This window comes from Leptonychotes weddellii, chromosome 7, assembly GCF_054177405.1.
Source record: "Leptonychotes weddellii isolate Sample4059 chromosome 7, ASM5417740v2, whole genome shotgun sequence".
Taxonomy (NCBI): domain Eukaryota; kingdom Metazoa; phylum Chordata; class Mammalia; order Carnivora; family Phocidae; genus Leptonychotes; species Leptonychotes weddellii.
Window position 1 is genome coordinate 11,017,379 of NC_138375.1, and position 16,157 is coordinate 11,033,535.

At 39.4% G+C, this 16,157-nt stretch overlaps 1 long non-coding RNA gene across 2 annotated transcripts in view; it reads left to right on the plus strand.

Moving 5' to 3' along the window:
• The window catches only part of LOC115940895 (uncharacterized), a 165,640-nt gene that overhangs the window by 128,328 nt on the left and 21,155 nt on the right, over nucleotides 1-16,157 (plus strand). For both annotated transcript variants that reach the window (XR_014146850.1, XR_014146849.1), the window contains exons 5-7: nucleotides 5,378-5,487; nucleotides 8,073-8,202; nucleotides 14,736-14,787. This is a non-coding gene — a long non-coding RNA (uncharacterized LOC115940895). The remainder of the gene's footprint in view (nucleotides 1-5,377; nucleotides 5,488-8,072; nucleotides 8,203-14,735; nucleotides 14,788-16,157) is intronic.

The following is a 16,157-nucleotide window of genomic DNA, read 5'->3' on the forward strand; positions in this document are numbered from 1 at the left end:
GGGGCTAGTTTAACCTAGAATGGGAAAGGGAGAGCAGGGGGCACTGTGCCCATCACAAAAGATATGTCTAGTATCCTTATTTCCCATGTTCCTAAGGTCACTTACATTCCCTGAATTGAAGAAGATGAATGAAGAATATTTTCTACATTGGTGCATGGTATGAACAATTTCCCCTGAGCCTCTTTGCTGGTGCATTTGTCTCCATACTTCACTGGCCTAGTGATCAGTGTGGTCTCCAGATCTGTAGGGCACTCTGGCCACTTTTCCTGGGCACCACAAAGCAAACCCTTTTGAAATAGCACTGCTTTCTGACTTGATCTGGCTATTGATTCCAACACACTCTAGCCTCTTAGCTAATGATCATGACGATGCTAATGAATCTCTGAGATTTTTCTTGTCTACCTTTATTGCCTGAGGACAAGAGTCAAATCTGTCAACAGGATGGATCCTATGGATAATCAAAGTAGACAGTTCATTCATGCACTTTCACTTAGTGCATATTTAAAGAACACTTTGGAAGGCATTGGGGGTTTACAGCAGTGAATGAAGTCAGCCATAATCTAGCAGAGAATAAAATGTCAAGTGATTACAAGGGTTATGAATGTTGTAAAGGGGAAGTGCTGGGCACTCTTTCAGAGACAGAAGCATTTGACAGCTGGTGCTCATTCATTTACTTATTTTTGCATTTGTAAAAGCATACTCGTCGAACACCTACTAACATGCCAGGTCCTGATTTGGCTACTAGCATATGGCAATGAACAAGACAAAATTTCTACCCTGCGGGATTCATCTTAAAACAAGAAAGACAATAACATTTCAAGGTGTGGATAAGTCCCATGAGGAAAGCAAGGTAAGGAGCAGGAAGTGATGGAAAAGAGTGTGTGGCCATAGCCGGCTTCTCTGACGAGGTGACAATTGATCGACCTGTTACAACTTGGGGGGTGGGGAGGGCTGTGACTATCTGGGGGAAGCATTCCAGACAGAGGACCAGGAAGTACAAAATCCTGAGTGAGGGGTGTGCTCAGCACGTCTGAAGAACTGCAAGGACACAGCAAGGAATCAGGTGCAGAGGGAAGAGAAGAGGCAAGGTGTACAATTGGAGGCGTAGCTTGGGACCCTATCATGCAGGGCCTTCTAAGCCTTGGCACCAACTTTGATGTGATTCTACTGAGTCGGCTGGCTTTGAAGTAGGGAGTGACATGAGCCGATGTATGTTTTGAAAGGACCATCATGGCTACCTTGTGGAGAATGGATTATATTCTTGAGCCAATCTACGGCTGTTTGCTTGAAGAATCTATATGGATTTTATTTATAGGCTTGCAAATACTAATTATTATCTATGAACTGCAGAACAGGCTTAGTTCCACTTTTCTCTTAACCAGAAATTTTCTAGACTGCAATGCATGGCGAAGGCAGATTTATGGGCATGAGATAACTAAACCATGACAATTCCATTAGGAAAACCTGATAGTATCTTTATAATTGCTGGGCCTTTCTAACCATAAAAGGACAAAATGACATTACCCCCTTTTATAATATCTCATACTCTGTTCGGCTCCCATCCGTGAATACTTTATTGGTTCTCTTGATTATGAAGCTATCATAAGCAAGTCAAGTTCAGTCCTCATTATTTGTATAGCCATATTCCATCCAGGAGTGGGCCTAGGGAAAAGGAAGACTTCTGCTCTCTCTGCCCAAATAGTATAGTCTCCAGTTCAACATAAAAAGTGGCTGGGAATAGGGTCAAGAGTCCTGAGTGTGTCTTGGCCATGTGCTAGGTGAAAAATTAGCAGAGGATAAGAGCATTTTGTTGAATAAGCAAGTACTTTGTCAAAGCAAAAGTGCTTTATGAAAAGTAGCTATGTTTTTTTTTTTTAAAGGGCTGCCAAATGACATTTTGGGCAGAAGCTATTACTTTTCTTTTAAACGGGTCACTAAAGGCAGAGTCTTACTGCCCTTAGCAGAGTGGCAGTTTAACATAATCACAAGCAGCAAAGCCACGAATGACTAAGACCTATGATTCTTTTTTAAATTTTCTTATTTGAGAGAGAGAGAGAGAGAGAGCGGGGGGGGGGGGCAGAGGGAGAGAGAATCTTAAGCAGACTCTCCACTGAGCAGAGCCAGACGCAGGGCTCCATCTCATGACCCTGAGATCACGACCCGAGCTGAAATCAAGAATCAGACGCTTACCCGACTGCACCACCAAGACACCCCGAGACCTGTGATTCTATCATTAGCGTTGATTTGGCGGTTCCCTTGGTTAGGCATTTTCTTTGAGTTTCATTTATCCTGGAGGCATGGCTGTTTTGTTGAAGGTTTTCAAGTATGGGCTCGATTCCATCTTGGTAGAGTTCTTGAAGAGGCAATGGCAAACATGGAAAGGATGATTGGGTCAGATGACCTCTAAATTCTATTTCAACCCTGAGATTCAATGATTATAGGATAGAATCTGAATTTGAAGACCAAAGGATTTGAGCTCTGCTTTCTATAATTTTATTTCCTGGTGATTCTTCAGAGTTTCTACATGAGTTTGACAAAAGCAATTTTCCTTCTGAGAAAAGAATGTTTCAGCCCTTGTATGTCCAATTAAGCCTCTTTTTTAACGATAGACTAATATGGGTGTAAAAAAATTGCAAGACACCAGCTGTCCAAGAGAACTGCTGTGATAGGAGTGTTGAGTGTCTGCTGTCACATTCAGTTGCCACCGGACATGGGAGAATATTGAGTCTTTGAAATGCGGCTTGTGCAAATGAGGAACAGAATTTTAATTTTTACGTAATTTAATTAATTTGAATTTAAATTTACATAGCTACGTGTGGCTGGTGGCCAATCTCTTGGACAGCACAGTTCCAAGACAACCTGAAGAATTGTTCACCACTAAATAACACAGAAGGATTGAAAATTCGAACATTTCTATTTTACCCAGAGTCAAATAAGCATGGTTATTTACCCACATTTTATCTCTAGTCCTCATTTCCTGGCTTTTTATCTTATTTTATTTCTTACTTTTGTTAAAGATTTTTATTTGTTTGTTTGTTTATTTGACAGAGAGAGAGAGAGAGAGAGAGAATAGGCAGAATGGCAGGTAGAGGGAGAGGGAGAAGCAGACTCCCCGCTGAGCAGAGAGCCTGATGTTGGGCTCGATCTCAGGACCCTGGGATCATGACCTGAGCTGAAGGCAGATGCTTAACCGACTGAGCACCCAGGAGCCCCCCTCATATCCTAGTTTGTATGTATGCATGCACATATACAATATCTCTCTGTGCCTCTCTCTTTCTCTCCTATGTATGTATGTATGTATGTATCTATCTATCTAACATCTATCTTCTACCTACCATCATCATCATCATCTATCATCAACTTAATGTTTTCCATAGCACATTTTGCAACATGCAGAGGGAGATGTGAGGGACAGGGGAACAGAAAGAAATGATGAAGATTCTTTGTGTTCGTTCCAAAGATAAAATTGTCATGTTTTTTTTTTTTTCAAAAAAGGAAAAAAAACGGGGCATAGAAAAGTGTAAGAAACCCACTTATTTAGTTTTTGACATGTCATTAGGGCCAATTAGCTTCAGAGGTGCCTGGGAACTTTTTCAGAAGATTAAAATCATACTCCATAGGAGGAATTCAAGATTTCAAAGATCTTTGCTAACACTTGTGCTCTGCAATATATAGACAAAGTTAAGAAAAAAATGTGTTTGGAGCAATGGAGTCCTGGGTTCACTTTTCATAACGCAGAAGCTTTTTTTGTAATGACTTTGAAGAATGAGAGCTTTTAAGGAGAGTGTAGTAGGACAGGATTGATGGCAGGAGTGGAGTTTGATTAAGAGCTTGTCAGAGACTGTGGTGCTAACTTAGTGGGCATAGAGGAGAAATAAATGATTAGAAATCAGTAAAAGATTAATTTCTTCCATTATCTCCCCTGAACATGCTCTTATGTAAAGAATCTTCATCTTAAACCAAAACCATTGTGTTTCCAGGATTTCCTTCCTCTAGCTGCTTCTCCTCACAGGCTGATAGAGTTGACTCTGAACTTTAAATGACTCCTCATTGCTCACAACATCAAGACACATTCCATAAATATCTGCTTCTCACAATTTTTCACTGAAGTATACCTAATGGCAAGACCTGAACTTGAACCCTGAGAAATCAGGGGCATGCCTTGAGGCCTACTACAGCAGCCGAGATATTCTTTTGATGTTTTTTGCTTAATCTTAAAAATTCATGTGTGACTGTCACATCCAAATCATTCTATATTTCTCTGATTATAAAAATAATATTTTAAAATACTCTCAGGAAAAAAGACGGACATGGACACAAGTGTTTCCTGTCTGAAGCCCTATTTTATTGAGTGGCTGATTTATGCGTAAAATATTATTGTATTGAATTTATCAGTTGTAGAGAGTGAGGCTGAGTTGAAGAGCAGTGGAATGATCCATTGGTTGTGTCTTTAGGTGATTTCACTGCTGCTTCTTGGTGTCATGATATTTCAATAGCTCAGACTTGAAATATATAAATATAAGTAGCATTTTCCCCCTTCATTCTTATGAAAATTTTATCAGAGAAATCTCTGGAGAGAGAGGTCCAAATGTTGCCAGAGAGGTGAAAAGCAATGATCTCAGGCTGATATTGGTGGACATTTTGATGGGTTCCTCCCTGAGAGGCACCAGGGTTGAATAACACGCAGACTGGAATAATTTCTGATTCATGAGTCAGATCTCTCCTATTATCAGAAGAAAGTTGATGTTTTTGATCATCTATTTTACCACTGATACTTTTAATCATATTAAAATGAAAAAAAGTTTCTGCACAGCAAAGGAAACAATCAACAAAACAAGAAGACAACCGACTGAACGGGAGAAGATATTTGCAATGATTTATCTGATAAGGGGTTAATATCCAAAATATATAAAGAACTTATGTAACTCAACACCAAAAGAACAAATAATCCAGTTAAGAAATGGACAGAAGACATGAACCAACAGTCTTAACTCTTAGTTCCCATGATCTACTTTCTTATCTAATTCTTAAATTTAATTTTCTTTACATTTAAAAGAATCTTTATATGAGATGGACCATACATGCACATGGTTAATACATCCTTGTCATGCTCAATCTTTGGCTGGGAGCAGCCTGGGGAAATGTGACTGGATGTGAAGGTGGGGGTGAATTTCCAAGTGTAGGAGCTGTGCTCTCAGACCAATGTCCCCCTGCTTCCATGGCAGAAGCACTGCTATGCATTTGATATACCACGAGGACTTGTCCCTTGGAAGTGTGGCCTGAGTAGGTCAAGGCTGCTGGAATATCAGGAACTTGTAGTGGTCGTGACCAGATTGACCTCTGCAAGGAGACTCTCATTACTATCATTATTTTTCAGGCCATGCAAGTCCATTGTGCACCATGGGTGCTCTGTTCATGAGTCCATTGGACAGGAAGAGGCTGACCGGGGAAGCAGGATGGCTAGCATTCACCGAGCAGTTCCTCCTGGTCAGTGATGGTGGGTCTTTTGGAGGTGGGCTCTAGGGTGGGTGTTATCATGGTCTTTCTTAAAGGTTTCTCAAGGGCTCTCAGTTGGTCAAATGAATCATCTTTGGAAACTGTAAAGAATGATCACTGTGACTGCCAGTTTTAAATATTTCAAGTGTCTTGATATCACCTTCCCCTGGATACTAGCTTCTGGGGCTCTCCATCCTTTGGCTCCCATCTAGGCTGGAGGTAGGAAGGGAAGGGAGGGAACAGTTGTTCCCTGTACTGAAGTCAATGAACCTCCTGGATTTCAGACCCTCTTTTCACTGCTGCCCTCCATCATCCTCACCCCTTCAAGACTGGAGTCTTGAAGCAGGTCCTCTATTTCTTTCCCATGGCCTCTTTGCATGTAATCCTGGCTTGGCCTTCCTAGGCTCCTACGAATCAGTTGACACTTCTCAACCCATTTTCTGTCTTCCAGAGTAAGTTTTCAAAGTCACTTCCTGTTTCATTGAAGATGGCTCTAAGCACTCATTTTTTTGTCATCTTGTTTGTTCTACCAAATTGCCCATTTTTACCACCCCATCGAACACAATGAGAAAATCAAGAGGCAAGCACTCTATTCTCAGTGAATGATGAAATGAGTACTAATGCACTCGCTGTTCTTACTGGCCTGGGGTCTGACAACCACCACCCCAGCAGTTTTGTCTTCATTGGTTGGGCTTCACACTTGCTTTTAGATTCAATTTTTCCAGTTGACCCCATATCCACCAAAACACTCCCTCATCTTTTTTTATCAAGTATGTTGCGATCTGACATGTTTTCACAGAGGGCCACCATTACAATGACTAAATATGGAACATTTATTCTTTCAACCAGCTGTAAACAGACCTCAGTTCCTCAGTCAGTTTTTCAATATATCTTCTGAGCATATTAAATGATGCCATTTGAAGTTTGATAAAAATACATTTTACACTTATTCTCTCTCTTTAACCTAAAGCAGATCTAAAAATGTCTACATCAAAGGTCTTTATCAAATCTCTTCTATCACACTGAGGCTCACCTTTTTTTTTTAAATTTTTTTATTTTATTTTTTTGGTTTTTTTTTTTATTCTTATGTTAATCCCCATACATCACATCATTAGTTCTAGATGAAGTGTTCCATGATTCATTGTTCGTGCACAACACCCAGTGCTCCATGCAGAACGTGCCCTCCTCAATACCTGAGGCTCACCTTTTTTTTTTTAATTTTTTTATTTTATTTTTTTGGTTTTTTTTTTATTCTTATGTTAATCCCCATACATTACATCATTAGTTCTAGATGAAGTGTTCCATGATTCATTGTTTGTGCATAACACCCAGTGCTCCATGCAGAACGTGCCCTCCTCAATACCTGAGGCTCACCTTTTAGTGCCTTGTTGCCGCTGGCTTCAAAGTGGTGTGAAGCAATATTTATTCATTTCAATTGCGCTTTCTGTTTGTGATTACATGCTAACAACTTTTCATGATTGATTTAAATATTGCTGCAAAAGTGATCTTTCATGTATTTATTCCTAACAGTTTTCTTATATGAGTATTAGTTCTGGTCACCAATTCCAATGCTTGGAAAGGGAGGTTTTCCCCATATAGCCAACAAGCCCCCTCTGGTCACTGATTGGGTGTCCTACAGCTCAACTCAGTTCTGACACTATCTACCCAGAGATAGCATCAGATCCCACAGGTTAAGGGTTCAATCTTACAAGACTGCCCCCCACCCCAAGATGCCAACCCAGGTTGTCACCTATGTTTCTGACTGACTGGCTATAAATCAAAGGTTTCCAGGAACCACTCCTCTCCCCACTTTAGGTTCAATTAATTTGCTAGAGCAGCTCACAGAACTCAGAGAAACATTTTAATTACTAGATCACCAATTTATTATAGAAGTATATGATTCAGAAACAGCCAGATGGAAGAGATGCACAGGGCAAAGTGTAGGGAAAGGGTACAGAGCTTTCATGCCCCTGATGACATCACTTTCCCCACTTCTCTGTGTGTTAACCAACCTGGAAGCTCTCTGAACCCATCTGTTTGGGGTTTTATGGAGGTTTCATTACACAGGCGTGGTTGATCAAATCACTGGCCATTGGTGATTGGTTCAACCCCTAGTCTCTCTTCCCTCCTCTCTAGTCACAGAATTGATTCCCTGACAACCAGTCCCTTTCCTTAGGTGTGGTCTAAAAGTTACCTCAATGACAGAACAAAAGACACTTTTGTCACTCTCACTACGTAGGAAATTCTAAGAGTTTTAGAATCTCAGTGCCAGAAACAAGGGCAAAGACTAAATATATATTTCTTATTATAAATGACAAAGCATAATGAGACATTAAAATTAATTTCATTTGTTATTCAATTACCTTTTGAAGGTCATCTTGATTGCATCCAGTTTTTGACAGTTATGAATAAGGATGCTCTAAACACCGTATGCAGGTTTTTATGTGAACAGATTGTCAACTCATTTGGGTAAATGCCAAGGATCATGGGTGCCAACTTGTATGGTAAGCTCATGTTCAGTTTGGTAAGGCATCACCCAAACTGTACCTGACTGTACCATTTTGCATTTCCACCAGCAGTGACTGAGAGTTCCTGTTGCTCTGTGTCTTTGCCAATACTCAGTGTTCTTCAAGGGGAAAGAAAATGATAGAAGTGAGAAGCTTGTACATAAGGAAAAGACAAAGGTTAAGGAAGGAATCCAGGAAGGTAAAATATCATCTTTTCCTTTTCTTATTCTTAATTGATCTCATAGATAACTATTTGTTCAAAATAATAATAGCAACAATGTTTTGGTTACTTATATCTTGTGAATACATGAGATGAATAACAACAATGTTATAAGGGATGAGAAGGAAGGATTGGGAATACTCTGTTATAAATTACCACACTATCTGTTATTAAATAACATCATGCTAATATAATCTAAGTAGACTTAGATTAGTTGAAAATGTTCAAAGAAAGCCCTAGGGAAACCACTATAGTTTTTTTAAAGAAGCATATTAATATGCTAAGAGAAGGGAGAAAATGGAAGTAATGTCTCTTGTACCAAAACAATCCTTAGCATGTTTTCAGATTAAGCGATTATTTCTAGGGCAGAAATGTATTGCTAGTTTGTCTTATTTTATTTTATTCGTAGTTTCAAGTTTTTACTTAAATTCTAGTTAGTTAACATACAGTGTAATGTTAGTTTCAGGTGTAGAATTTAGTGATTTATCACTAACACACAACACCCAGTGCTGGTCTTATTTTAAAAACTAATTCTTTGCTTGTGAGATGACCCCTTAAAAAAAAAAAAAAAAGATGTGGAAAGTGATACTTGGAGGCTCAGAGAGGCCAAGCCATGTTTTCAAGGCTTGCAGCTAGGGAGTGACTGGCCAGCACGCCAGCCAGGTGGGTATCAGTCTAACCTGTCCTACTTCCTCTTCGGTCATCATTCTCGGTTCTATCTCCTGCTGTCTATTTGCTGAAGGTGCAATCTGGGTACACACACACACACACACACACACACACACATTTCAGATGTGTAAAAGACGCATGACAGTGGGGCACCTGGGTGGCTCAGTCGTTAAGCGTCGGCCTTCAGTTCAGGTCATGATCTCAGGGTCCTCGGATCAAGCCCTGCATTGGGCTCCCTGCTCGGCCAGGAGCCTGCTTCTCCCTCTCCCACTCCCCCTGCTTGTGTTCCCTCTCTCGCTGTGTCTCTCTCTGTCAAATAAATAAATAAAATCTTTAAAAAATAAAAAGACGTATGACAGCTTAAGATGGAATGTGGGAAGTGACACATGGCAGGGAAGGAAGCAAGTGATGAAAAGATGGAGAAGATGTGGATGACACTGGCATTCCAACAATCTTGATGTTTCTGTTTAAATTAAGAGGTGAGGCTATATATTGAGAGGGAAAACATGGAGCCAGGGAGGGCAGGCGTCCATAAAAGAGGCTGAATGTGTTTGCCATGGTTAGATCAGCCACTCCACAATTAGAGAAGAAACTAGCAGAGAGTTACCTAGGTGGTCATTGAGAACAAATATGGGGCAGAAGCATTGAAAAGGCTGCGTTAAGGGGAGGGGCTGTTCCTTGTGGCCAGTAGGTCTGGATAACAATGAAAAAAGCAGGATGAAGAATCATGTTAAGAACGGAAAAGACTGAATTAGGCAAAAGAAATTGGAAGAGATTGGAAAATTGATTGATCTCAATCCAATTCCTCTGGGACATTGACGTCATGTAGTTTTGTCACGCACTGGGTTCTGTTAAATGGCATTCCCTCCTGGGAATTTATAGGGAAAGACAGTGGAATGAAAGAAGGTGCTCGTACACAATAATGCTCCTTTTAAGAAGAGTAAGGACAGGAGATTTATTTGTACTGATGAGTGGTAGAAAATGGATCTGCTTATTATGTGATCATTTCATTGCTCGATATGGTCCTTGATCTCAGGGGAAAAAAATCTTAAAACCCACAGGCAGCAAAAGGTGAAGAACAAATTTGGATTCTAATAGCTGCTCAATATTGTAGAGCCTGGAAAGAATTCAGGAGAACCTGGCCTTTTTATTCGATAATGTGGAGCTCAGCATTGAACCCAAGGATTAAGATCTTTAAGAAAAGCTCTTTTGATTCTATTCATCCTGCTTTGAATGAAAGCTGGCCTTTCCATGACAGTCCACAGTTATTCCTAGTCGCCAAAACTACAACTATTGAAACTGGTACGGTGGGAGATTTATAATAAGAAAAAGTAACAACCATAGAAGAACTAAAATTCTTCTACTGGATACCTTGAAAAAGTTCAACATTCTATATAAAAAAGAAAAAGAGTAATACCAACTGACTGTATATTGTAGCTACTATTCTTTAAAGTGGCATGTCATGGGGTGTCTGCGTGGCTGAGTTGGTTAAGCATCTGACTCCTGATTTCAGCTCAGGTCATGATCTCAGGGTCATGAGATTAAGCCCCATGTCTGGCTCCATGCTGGGCATGGAAACTGCTTAAGATTCTCTCTCTCCCTCTCCCTCTTACTCTCTCCCACTGTGCTCTCTCTCTCTCTTAAAAAAAAAAAAAAAAGTGAAGTGGCATGCCATTACAAAAACCATAAATACATTATAGTGATTTCTTTCTTCCTTCCTCCCCCTCCCCCCCGCACTCTCTCCCTTTCTCTTTCTCTCTCTCTTTCTTTCTTTTTCTCTTTCTCTTCCTTCCTTCCTTCCTTTCTTTCTTTCTTTCTTTCTTTCTTTCTTTCTTTCTTTCTTTCTTTCTTTCTTTCTTTCTTTCTTTCTTTCTTCTTTTCTTCTCTGCCTCTCCCCCCACCTCTTTCTGGCAAGGAGGGTGCCATTCTCTGCAGTACATGGATGTTTTACTATCATACATGGAGGAAGGTATACTTTTTATTTCCTCAAATCTATGTAAATTTTGTCTTGAGATTCTGGAGACAAGATGTCTGAACTGACTCCTGAAAGATGAATAATAGTTCCTTCACTTGATCTCTCAGTAAACCCTTAGTGATCATTTACTGAATGTCAGGCACTGTTCTATGCTCTGGGGATAATGGGTGAATAAGAGAGCAGCTCTGCTCTTGTTGATCTTATATTCTAGTTGTGATGATGTTCAATAGCCAAGTAAGTAAATAAGGTAAGTTCAGATAATGATAAATCCTTTGATGAAAAAAACATAGTTTAATTGAATAGTGCTGAGCAGAAAGAAACTTCTTTGGATTAGGGGTTCATAGAAGATTCTTTGAGGTGGTGTCATTTGAAGACCCGACTAATGTGAAAGGGGCAGTCAGGCAGAGATCTCAGGGAATAGAGCCTGGGCAGAGTGCGAACAAGCAGAGGGCTTTAAGGCTGGGAGAGGGCTGAGGCAGTCACAGAGAAAGAGAGCCTTGATCAAACTATATTTGGATTCCACATTACCTCTGGACTTTGATGTACATCATCCAACAAATTTTTTTAGGCTACCTTAAGTTAGGTGTTCTCCTACCTTCATTTGAAAGCTTCCTAACTGATTCATATATTTTCAGAAACTGTCAACAGAAGCCCCTAACTGATGCAAAAAGTATTCTTTAAAGAGCATCAGAACTTTGTACAAGTTTGCAAACCATTGTGGATTTATAGTATAATGGTCTCTGTGGTTTTTCTGACTTCCTTTCAAATGCAGTCATGCTGGAAGATAATTTTTAGTTCATGTCTCTTAGAAAAGGGCATAACACTAGGTAGACAGGATGCCTGGCATATGTCTTGACTGAGTTTATAGAAGTCATGGAGACTTAGTAGTATGTATGTATCTTTTGAGCAATTAAAATTCTGATTATTTTTTGGCATTGTTTACTTTTTGTTGAGGGGCGTAGGCTTTGTATATAAATTTTTTTCACTTTATATGTAAATTATATTTGTATAGTTGAGAATAGAGATAATTTTATTCTATCAGTTTTGTATTATAGGTTTAATCCCTGGGAATTTCAGAGGATAATGTTTATAGTTACCTAATGGAACCAGGGAGACTATAAAAAAAGATTGAAAAATTGGAAATAGGTAGAAGGAATTATTGGGTGTCCTTACTGAGAGTTGTCCAAGCTGTCCACCTGGGAAGCAGTTTATATTTCAGAGATGTAGACCTTTGTGGGACTTGTATGTATTATTGATTAGAATATTCTATAACTCTGTAAGGATTGTGGTTAAGTTGTAGCAAACTGACAACAGTGCCAGTGATTTCTGTTTGGTAGAAAGATAACCAAAAGGGGGCACCTGGGTGGCTCAGTTGGTTAGGCGACTGCCTTCGGCTCAGGTCATGATCCTGGAGTCCCGGGATCGAGTCCCACATCGGGCTCCCTGCTCAGCAGGGAGTCTGCTTCTCCCTCTGACCCTCCTCCCTCTCGTGCTCTCTGTCTCTCATTCTCTCTCTCGCAAATAAATAAAAAATCTTAAAAAAAAAAAAAAAAGAAAGATAACCAAAAGAATATCATTTATTGCTCAGTAAAACATTAAGCACTTTTGTATCTAAATTAACAACTTATTGTCATTTTTGTAAAAAAAAATGCATTTTTGACTGAATATATAAAATTTTGTTTCTCTGGGGCACCTGGGTGGCTCAGTCGTTAAACGTCTGCCTTCGGCTCAGGTCATGATCCCAGTGTCCTGGGATCGAGCCCCGCATCGGGCTCCCTGCTCCGAGGGAAGCCTGCTTCTCCCTCTCCCCTCCCCCTGCTTGTGTTCCCTCTCTCACTCTGTCTCTCTCTGTCAAATAAATAAATAAAATCTTAAAAAAAAAAAAATTTTGTTTCTCAAATGTTTGAACTAGCTTTATCATCTCTGGTTTCCTCATGAATGAGTTAATATATTTTGGACACATGTTCACTCTATATTTGTTAAGCTTTTAATTTTTTGAGAATATAATTTAATGAGATTTTTATGGATATAATTTTATCCTTTATTTGATATAGAAATTATTCAGGGAACACATGCTTACTATAATAACTTTATTTTTTCTTTATATCATGGCTTATGACTAGGTCAATGCATATATATCCAACTTTTTCTTTTTAAATGACTGTATAACATTTCATAGTATGCATGACCATTATATATCCAATTATTTTATTGTTGATGAATATTCAGCGTATTTCCAGTTTTTTTACTATGTAATGAAAACATAATAGATTTATGTAATAAATAAAATAAATTTATTTTAAAATTTGTAATTTTAAAATAAACAGTGGACTCTCTAAGTACTGGGCTATTTTGATATATTAAAAAAACAAGTATCTGGCTTGCTAAATAAAACTGGAAAATTTCTCACTCTCTCTGAGCACCTATTGTTATCTTTTTTCCATTAAAAATGTAAATAATAGTGTCTAAATCATAGCCTTTTTTGTGAGAATTGAATGAAATAATAAATGTCCACACGGTTTGTATAATACTATAGTGTTATGTAAATTCATTAATTTATTGCATGAGTCTTGTTATGGGATGAATTGTGTCCCTCCAAAATTCATATGTGGAAATCTTAGCCCTCAGTACCTCAGAATGAGAGCATATTTAAAGTAAGGGCCTTTAAAGAGATTATTAAGGCAATAAGAGGTACATGGGTGGGCCCTAACTGAATATGACTGGTGTTTTAGTCCGTGTGGGTTGCTTTAACCATATACCATAGAACAGGTGGCTTATAAACATCAGAAAGCTATTTCTCACAGTTCTGGAGACCGGGAAGTCCAAAATCAAGGTGCTGGTAGATTCGGTGTCTGGTGAAAGTCCTGCTTCATAGATGGTCTTCTTGCTGGGTTCTCACATGATGGAAGGGATGAAGGACCTCTCTGGAACCTTGTTATGAGGACACTGATCCCATGAGAGCTCTACAGGCATGACCTATGATCTCCCAAGGCCCCACCTGTTAATACCGTCGTCTTCGGGGTTAGAATTCAACATATGAATTTGTGTGTGTGGGGGGGACATATTCAGACCACAGCAACTTGCACCCTTATAAGAAGAGGAGATTAGGGCACACACACAAGGGGAAGAAGACCCTGTGAAGTTGCCACAGGATGGCCATCTACAGCCCGAGGAGAGAGGCCACAGAAGAAAACAAATGTCTGCTGTTTGAGCTGCTCAGTGTGTGATGCTTGGTAATAGTAGTCAGAGCAAACGGATACAGCCCTCTTAATTAGTTCATCTCCGAAAACATTTGGCTAAAGACAAAAAGCTTTTGAGCAGGGATGTCTGGGTGGCTCAGTTGGTTAAGTGTCTGCCTTTGGCTCAGTCATGATCCTAGGGTCCTGGGTTTGAGCCCCGCATTGGGCTCCCTGCTCAGCGGGGACCCTGCTTCTCCCTCTGCCCTTCCCTCCGCTCATGCTTGTTCTCTCTCAAATAAATAAAATCCTGTTAAAAAAAGCTTTTGAGCAAAATGATTATTAAAAAGATATTCTGGGCAAAGGCATTATAAGGTTTTCCCTCCATCTGAGCCCATTCTAGATAGGTGTTCTCTTTACAGATATAAAGAAGCAAAGACAAGGAAGATCCAGCATTTCCCTCCTCATTCACTCTGAGATTCTATTTTCTTTTCCTCAAGGTTTTCTGAATAAGTCTCAATCAAATTATCGTATCACCAAGGACTTTTTATCCTGTTAAGAGCATATATATATATTTATATATGTATTATTTTATATGTATTTTTATGTATAAATATATACATTTATTTCTTAAATATTTAAAATTTTTATTATTGAAGTACAATTGACATGGGGCTTTATATTACTTTCAGGTGCACAACATTGTGATTTGACAATTCTATACGTTACTCGATGCTCACCACAGTAAGTGTTGTCCCCATCTGTCACCATACAATGTTATTATAATACTTTTGATTGTATTCCCTATGCTGTACTTTTCATCTATATGACTTTTATAACGGGGATATTTTTATTGCTAATTTGCACAAGTATTTTTTGATGCTGGTTGTCTTGTTATTAGGAGGGTTTTTTTTTTTTTTTTTTTTTTACCCATGTGCTAGTTTAAACACAGTGTGAAGCGAGATGCTGAGCAGTATTGCCCTTGTCCTTTCTTAGCGAGGCGCCAGGTCATGGGAAAACAGAATCGCGAGGGTCCCCTCACCACGTCCCTCTCAGGCATGGGTCATGCTATTTCCGGCTGACCAGTTAAGCCCATGCTCCAGTGTCCGCTCTGAAGGTCTACTTCACAGCCACTCATAGGCTCTCTTTGTCTTGAAGGTGCTTTTTCCCATGCTTCTTTCTTCAATAAGCTGTACTTTCAGACCTGAGATTCAAATTTTCTCACACCAGAGTTAAGAAGCGTTTGTGCCCGGAAAGGGGAGAGGGCTCTGGGGTTTGGAAGCTGGTGCTGGGAAGAGCTTCACTTAGGAAGAAAACAGTGGACGTTATTGAGGCTTTTAAAAAGTGGTAGGAACCTAAAAATAGGCTCAGCATTAGTCATTAGGGAGATGAAAACCAAAACCACAATGACATACTACTTCACATGCACCAGGATGGCTAAAATAAAAAAAAAAAGACAATATATAAAGAAGTGTTGGCAAGGATGTGCAGAAATTAGACCCCTCATGAATTGATGGTGGAAATGTAAAGTGGTGCATCCACTTTGGAACAGTCTGGCACTTTCTTAAGATGTTACACATGAAGCTGTCATCTGACCCAGCAATTCCACGCTTTGGATATATCCAGGAAAAGTGAAAACATATGTCCACACAAAAACTTGTACGTGGATGTTCATAGCAGCATTAGCACAACAGTCAAAAAGTGGAAACCACGCATTGTCCATCGATGGATGAATGGATGAATAAAATGTGGTATGTCCCTGCAAGTGAATAGCATTCTGCAATGAAAAGGAACAAAGTTCTGATATATGCTACAGCGTGGATGGACCTTGAGAATAGTAAGCTAAGTGAAAGGAGCCAGTCATAAACACCATCTACTGTATGATTCCATTTATGCAAAAGGCCAGAATAGAAAAATCTACAGAGACTGAGGGTAGACTAGTGATTGGGGGTGGGTGATAGGAGTTACTGCCAATGGATATGGAGTTTCTTACTGGGGTGATTAAAATTGGCCATGGTGATGTTTGCACATATCTGTGAATACACTAAAAACCCTTGAATTGTGTACTTTAAATGGATGAATTGTATGATACATAAATGATATCTCAATAAATC